Genomic DNA, 6,922 nt, shown 5'->3' with positions numbered 1-6,922 from the left:
CGCAACTAACTATCTGCAGTGTTTTAGTGTGTAAAAAAGAACTGGCACAAATAGAGCAAAATGTTAAGATTTGAATGAACAATTACATTTTAAAATTAAAAAAAGAAAAAAAGACTTTTGATTAAGCTGCATGGTAAGTAAACTAGTGTTTGTCACATTCTTTGCACCTATCTGTATATATTGAACTATATACCTCGTAGTCAAAAGTTAGTAGTGCTGTGGAATTGTGGGGGGTTACTAATGTCGGTCAATACAACTCCCTCATAGCGAAAAGTCAGGTTTTCACCAAACTGAAATCACATTCAAATTGAAATCAGGCTTGACCACAAAATGTCATGTAAAATAAATACTTACGTCCAAGGAGGTTGAAAATTTAAGAACCTAGAGTAAAAGGAAATGCTAGCAGCAAATGTGACCAAGTACCAACAAAGATGATATGAAAATGCCATGGTTAGGATGTTTTTGTCCCCTCCAAAATTCATGTTGAAACTTAATCCCCAATGCAACAATGTTTTTTTTTATTTTTATTTTTTATTTTTCTATTTTTTATTTTTTTTAAATTTTATTTTGTCGATATACATTGTGGCTGATTATTGCTCCCCATCACCAAAACCTTCCTCCCTTCTCCCTCCCCCCTCCCCCCCAACAATGTCCTTTCTGTTTGCTTGTCATATCAACTTCAAATAATTGTGGTTGTTATATCTTCTTCCCCCCCCCCCCGGTTTGTGTGTGTGTGTGTGTGTGTGTGTGTGTGAATTTATATATTAATTTTTAGCTCCTACCAATAAGTGAGAACATGTGGTATTTCTCTTTCTGTGCCTGACTTGTTTCACTTAATATAATTCTCTCAAGGTCCATCCATGTTGTTGCAAATGGCAGTATTTCATTCGTTTTTATAGCTGAGTAGTATTCCATTGTGTAGATGTACCACATTTTCCGTATCCACTCATCCGATGATGGGCATTTGGGCTGGTTCCAACCCTTGGCTATTGTAAAGAGTGCTGCGATAAACATTGGGAAACAGGTATACCTTCGACTTGATGATTTCCATTCCTCTGGGTATATTCCCAACAGTGGGATAGCTGGGTCGTATGGTAGATCTATCTGAAATTGTTTGAGGAACCTCCATACCATTTTCCATAGAGGCTGCACCATTTTGCAGTCCCACCAACAATGTATGAGAGTTCCTTTTTCTCCGCAGCCTCGCCAGCATTTATCGTTCATAGTCTTTTGGATTTTAGCCATCCTAACTGGGGTTAGATGGTATCTTAGTGTGGTTTTGATTTGCATTTCCCAGATGCTGAGTGATGTTGAGCATTTTTTCATATGTCTGTTGGCCATTTGTATATCTTCCTTAGAGAAATGCCTACTTAGCTCTTTTGCCCATTTTTTAATTGGGTTGTTTGTTTTCTTCTTGTACAGTTGTTTGAGTTCCTTATATATTCTGGATATTAATCCTTTGTCAGATATATATTTTGCAAATATTTTCTCCCACTCTGTTGGTTGTCTTTTAACTCTTTTAATTGTTTCTTTTGCTGTGCAGAAGCTTTTTAGTTTGATATAATCCCATTTGTTTCTTTTTCCTTTGGTTGCCCGTGCTTTTGGGGTCGTATTCATGAAGTCTGTGCCCAGTCCTATTTCCTGAAGTGTTTCTCCTATGTTTTCTTTAAGAAGTTTTATTGTTTCAGGGTGTATATTTAAATCCTTAATTCATTTTGAGTTGATTTTCGTATACGGCGAGAGGTATGGATCTAGTTTCATTCTCCTGCATATGGATATCCAGTTATCCCAGCACCATTTGCTGAAGAGGCAGTCCCTTCGCCACTGAATAGGCTTGGTGCCTTTGTCAAAGATCAGTTGACAGTAAGTGTGTGGGTTGATTTCTGGATTCTCTATTCTATTCCATTGGTCGGTGTGTCTGTTTTTATGCCAGTACCATACTGTTTTGGTTATTATAGCTTTGTAGTATAGCTTAAAGTCAGGTAGTGTTATGCCTCCAGCTTTATTTTTTTTGCTCAGCATTGCTTTGGCTATGCGTGGTCTTTTATTGTTCCATATAAATGTCTGGATAGTTTTTTCCATTTCTGAGAAAAATGTCTTTGGAATTTTGATGGGGATTGCATTGAATTTGTATATCACTTTGGGTAGTATGGACATTTTCACTATGTTGATTCTTCCAATCCAAGAGCATGGGATATCTTTCCATCTTCTTGTATCCTCTCTAATTTCTCTCAGCAGTGGTTTGTAGTTCTCATTATAGAGATTTTTCACCTCCTTGGTTAACTCAATTCCTAAGTATTTTATTTTTTTGGTGGCTATTGTAAATGGGCAGGCTTTCTTGATTTCTCGTTCTGCCTGTTGACTATTGGAGAAAAGAAATGCTACTGATTTATGTGTGTTGATTTTGTATCCTGCTACTGTGCTGAAATCATTTATCAATTCCAAGAGTTTTTTTGTAGAGGTTTTAGGCTGTTCGATATATAGGATCATGTCATCTGCAAACAGGGACAGTTTGACTTCATCTTTTCCAATCTGGATGCCCTTTATTTCCTTCTCTTCTCTGATTGCTCTGGCTAGTACTTCCAACACTATGTTGAATAAGAGTGGTGAGAGTGGGCATCCTTGTCTAGTTCCTGTTCTTAAAGGAAAAGCTTTCAGCTTTTCCCCATTCAGGATGATATTGGCTGTGGGTTTGGCATATATGGCTTTAATTATGTTGAGATACTTTCCCTCTATACCTAACTTATAGAGGGTCTTTGTCATGAATGAGTGCTGAACTTTATCAAATGCTTTTTCAGCATCTATAGAGATGATCATATGGTCCTTGTGTTTGAGTTTATTAATATGGTGTATCACATTTATTGATTTGCGTATGTTGAACCAACCTTGCATCCCTGGGATGAATCCCACTTGATCGTGATGAATAATTTTACGTATGTGTTGCTGTATTCTGTTTGCTAGTAATTTAGTGAGGATTTTTGCATCTATATTCATCAAGGATATTGGCCTGTAGTTTTCTTTTTTGGTTATATCTTTACCTGGTTTTGGTATCAGGATGATGTTTGCTTCATAGAATGAGTTTGGGAGATTTGCGTCCGTTTCAATCTTTTGGAATAGTTTGTAAAGAATCGGTGTCAATTCCTGTTTGAATGTTTAGTAAAATTCTGCTGTGAATCCATCTGGTCCTGGGCTTTTCTTTGTTGGGAGCCTACTGATAACAGCTTCAATCTCCTTTATTGTTATTGGTCTGTTCAAATTTTCTACATCTTCACGGTTCAGTTTTGGGAGCTTGTGTGTGTCCAGAAATTTATCCATTTCCTCCAGATTTTCAAATTTGTTGGCGTATAGTTGTTTATAGTAGTCTCGAGTGATTCCTTGTATTTCAGATGAATCAGTTGTAATATCACCTTTTTCATTTCTAATTTTGGTTATTTGGGTCTTCTCTCTTCTTTTTTTTGTTAGCCATGCTAATGGTTTGTCAATTTTATTTATCTTTTCAAAAAACCAACTTTTTGATTCATTGATCTTTTGAATTGTTTTTTGGTTTTCAATTTCATTCAGTTCTGCTCTGATCTTAATGATTTCTTTCCGTCTGCTAACTTTAGGTTTGGATTGTTCTTGTTTTTCTAGTTCTTTAAGGTGAAGTGGTAGGTTGTTCACTTGCCATCTTTCTATTCTTCTGAAGTGAGCGTTTAATGCGATAAATTTTCCCCTCAATACTGCTTTTGCAGTATCCCACAGGTTTTGGTATGATGTATCATTGTTTTCATTAGTTTCAATAAATTTTTTGATTTCCTGCTTGATTTCTTCTTGGACCCATATGTCATTAAGTAGAATGCTGTTTAATTTCCATGTGTTTGTATATTTTCCAGAGTTTCGTTTGTTATTAATTTCTAGTTTTAATCCATTGTGGTCTGAGAAGATACATGGGATAATTGCAATTTTTTTGAATTTATTGAGACTTGATTTGTGACCTAATATGTGATCTATCCTGGAGAATGATCCATGTGCTGCTGAGAAGAATGAATATTCTGAGGTTGTTGGGTGGAATGTTCTGTAGATATCTGCCAATTCCCATTGGTCTAGAGTCTTGTTTAGATCTTGTGTTTCTCTACTGATTCTTTGCCTAGATGATCTGTCTAATATTGATAGTGGGGTGTTCAGGTCCCCTGCTATTATGGTATTAGTGTCTATTTCCTTCTTTAGGTCTAATAGAGTTTGTTTTATAAATCTGGCTGCTCCAACATTGGGTGCATACATATTTATGATTGTTATGTCTTCTTGATGGATCAGTCCTTTTATCATTAAGTATTGTCCCTCATTGTCTCTTTTTATGGTTTTTAGTTTAAAGTCTATTTTGTCAGATATAAGAATAGCTACTCCAGCTCGTTTTTCTTTTCTGTTTGCATGGTAAATCTTTTTCCATCCTTTCACTCTTAGTCTGTGTGAATCTTTATGGGTGAGGTGGGTCTCTTGTAGGCAGCATATAGTTGGGTCCTGCTTTTTGATCCAGTCAGCCAGTCTATGTCTTTTAATTGGGGAATTTAAGCCTTTTACATTAAGAGTTGTTATTGAAAGGTGTTGATTTATTCCTAGCATTTTACTGGTTGTTTGGTTGTCTTAGGTGTCTTTTGTTCCTTGCTTTCTGATTTACTGTTTGTTTTCTGTGTTTGTTGGTTCCTTAGATTGTAGATAGTGTTTTTGTTAGCTTGTTTTCTCTTCATGAATGCCATTTTTATTATACTAGCGGGTTTAGATTTTTCTTGGGTTTTTATGGCAGTGGTAGTTATTTTTCAGGAGCCAAACCCAATACTCCCTTGAGGATTTCTTGTAAGGGTGGTCTTGTGGTAGTGAACTCCCGCAGTTTTTGTTTGTCTGAGAAATATACTATTTGCCCCTCATTTCGGAAGGATAGCCTTGCAGGGTAGAGTATTCTTGGCTGGCAATCTTTGTCTTTTAGTATTTTGAAAATATCATCCCATTCCTTTCTAGCTTTTAGGGTTTGTGATGAAAAGTCTGATGTTAACCTGATTGGGGCTCCCTTATAGGTGATTTGACGCTTCTCTCTTGCAGCTTTTAAGATTCTCTCTTTGTCTCTGAGTTTTGCCAATTTGACTATGACATGTCTTGGAGAAGGTCTTTTTGGGTTGAATACATTTGGAGATCGTTGAGCTTCCTGGATCTGAAGATCTGTGATTTTTCCTATACCTGGGAAGTTTTCCGCCACTATTTTGTTGAATATGTTTTCAATGGAATCTCCATTTTCCTCCCCTTCTGGAATACCCATGACTCGGATATTTGATCGCTTATGGTTGTCTGATATCTCTCTCAGATTTTCTTCAATGTCCTTGATTCTTTTTTCTTTCTTTTTGTCTGCTTGTGTTATTTCAAACAGCCCATCTTCAAGTTCAGAGGTTCTCTCTTCAACTTCGACAAGCCTGCTGGTTAAACTCTCCCTTGTGTTTTTTATTTCGTTGAATAACTTCTTCAGTTCAGCAAGTTCTGCTACATTTTTTTTCAGGACATTGATTTCCTTGTACATTTCCTCTTTCAGATCCTGTATACTTTTCCTCATCTCATCATGATGTCTAGCTGAGTTTTCTTGTATCTCATTCAGTTTCCTTAGAATTATCACTCGAAATTCCTTGTCAGTCATTTCAAGGGCTTCTTGTTCTATAGGATCTAGAGTTTGAGATTTATTAACTTTTGGTGGTGTACTTTCTTGATTTTTTGTATTTCTGGTATCTTTTTTTTGGTGTTTATTCATTGTGGCCGGGGGTTTCACAGTTCACCGGTTTAAGACTAATGACTAACTAGGATGTTGCTGTGGTTGCCAATTTGGTATGGCTCCCTCCGTGACTGCTCAGTTGGCCTCTAGTGCCTTGTGTGTGTGGTTGCCTCGGGTCTTGGGCTTCTCCGGGGAGCCACCTTTCTGGTCAGCTTGGACTCTGCTGGGCTGGTGGATCACGTATCACAGGGTGTGTGATCTCTGTTGAGCTTTCACTTCCCGTGCAGGACTTCTCCCTGTTCCGTGTGCTCTGGCCCAGGCTGTTAGATCGTGTAGTGGCGACCCCACCGGGTGTGTGGTTTCTGTCGAGTCTCCGCCTCCCTGGCCGCACGTCTCCCCACTCTGTGCGCACTGTGCTGGGCTGGGGCGTGTCTTCTGCACCCCTCGTCTATCAGCTGGGCCTTCAAGACCCTGCTCGGCACTGCCTCGCCCAGGAAGTCTACCAGGTTTCTGCTGGGCACAGACGACCGGTCTCTCTGTGTGCCTTTGTAGCACTATGTAGATCTTTCTCGGGTCTTGTTCACCTTTGTATCCCCCCAGTATAAACCGAGTCTAGCGCCCACCTGCAGCCTGGTCTCCGGCCGGTTCAAGCGGATCTGGGAACTCTCCTACCACACTATTCCCAACCAGAAATTCGTTAGGCTTTTTTCCAAACTGGTGGCCGCAGAGATGGTGTCTGCCTCCCAGTAACAGGGAGTTTACCTGGGGCCGGAGTCCAGGGTATGGTGGAGTGACGGGTACTACCTTGCCCTCCCGACTCTGGCCCGGGACACCCCTGCCACCAGCCCCGCCAGAGAACCGCGGAGGGAGTTGGAGCCGAGGCCGGTCCGCAGGCTCCGGAAAGCCCGGCGCCAGGCCAAGCAAGTGGGAGGGCTCAGTTATGGCCGAGCAGGGCGGAGCTGCCCGTACCTGGGAAAATGGAGGCAGCACCGGGCGGTGAGTGGCCTGGTGGTGCAGGCGGGAGCCGCGTGGGCATGCACGCCCCGAACAGAGCTATGCCAGGGATCACTCACAGTGCTGTGCCAGGTCGGGTGCTCGCTCTCTGTCTCTGGTTTGCCGCCTTTCCCAGTTCTCGGCCGCTGCCGCCTCGGGCTATTCAGTCGCGGCGCGGCTCGGGCGCTCCCAGGAATCTTC

This window comes from Cynocephalus volans, chromosome 6 (assembly GCF_027409185.1).
Source record: "Cynocephalus volans isolate mCynVol1 chromosome 6, mCynVol1.pri, whole genome shotgun sequence".
In the NCBI taxonomy this organism is placed as follows: Eukaryota; Metazoa; Chordata; class Mammalia; order Dermoptera; family Cynocephalidae; genus Cynocephalus; species Cynocephalus volans.
Note: the sequence above shows the minus strand (reverse complement) of the source record.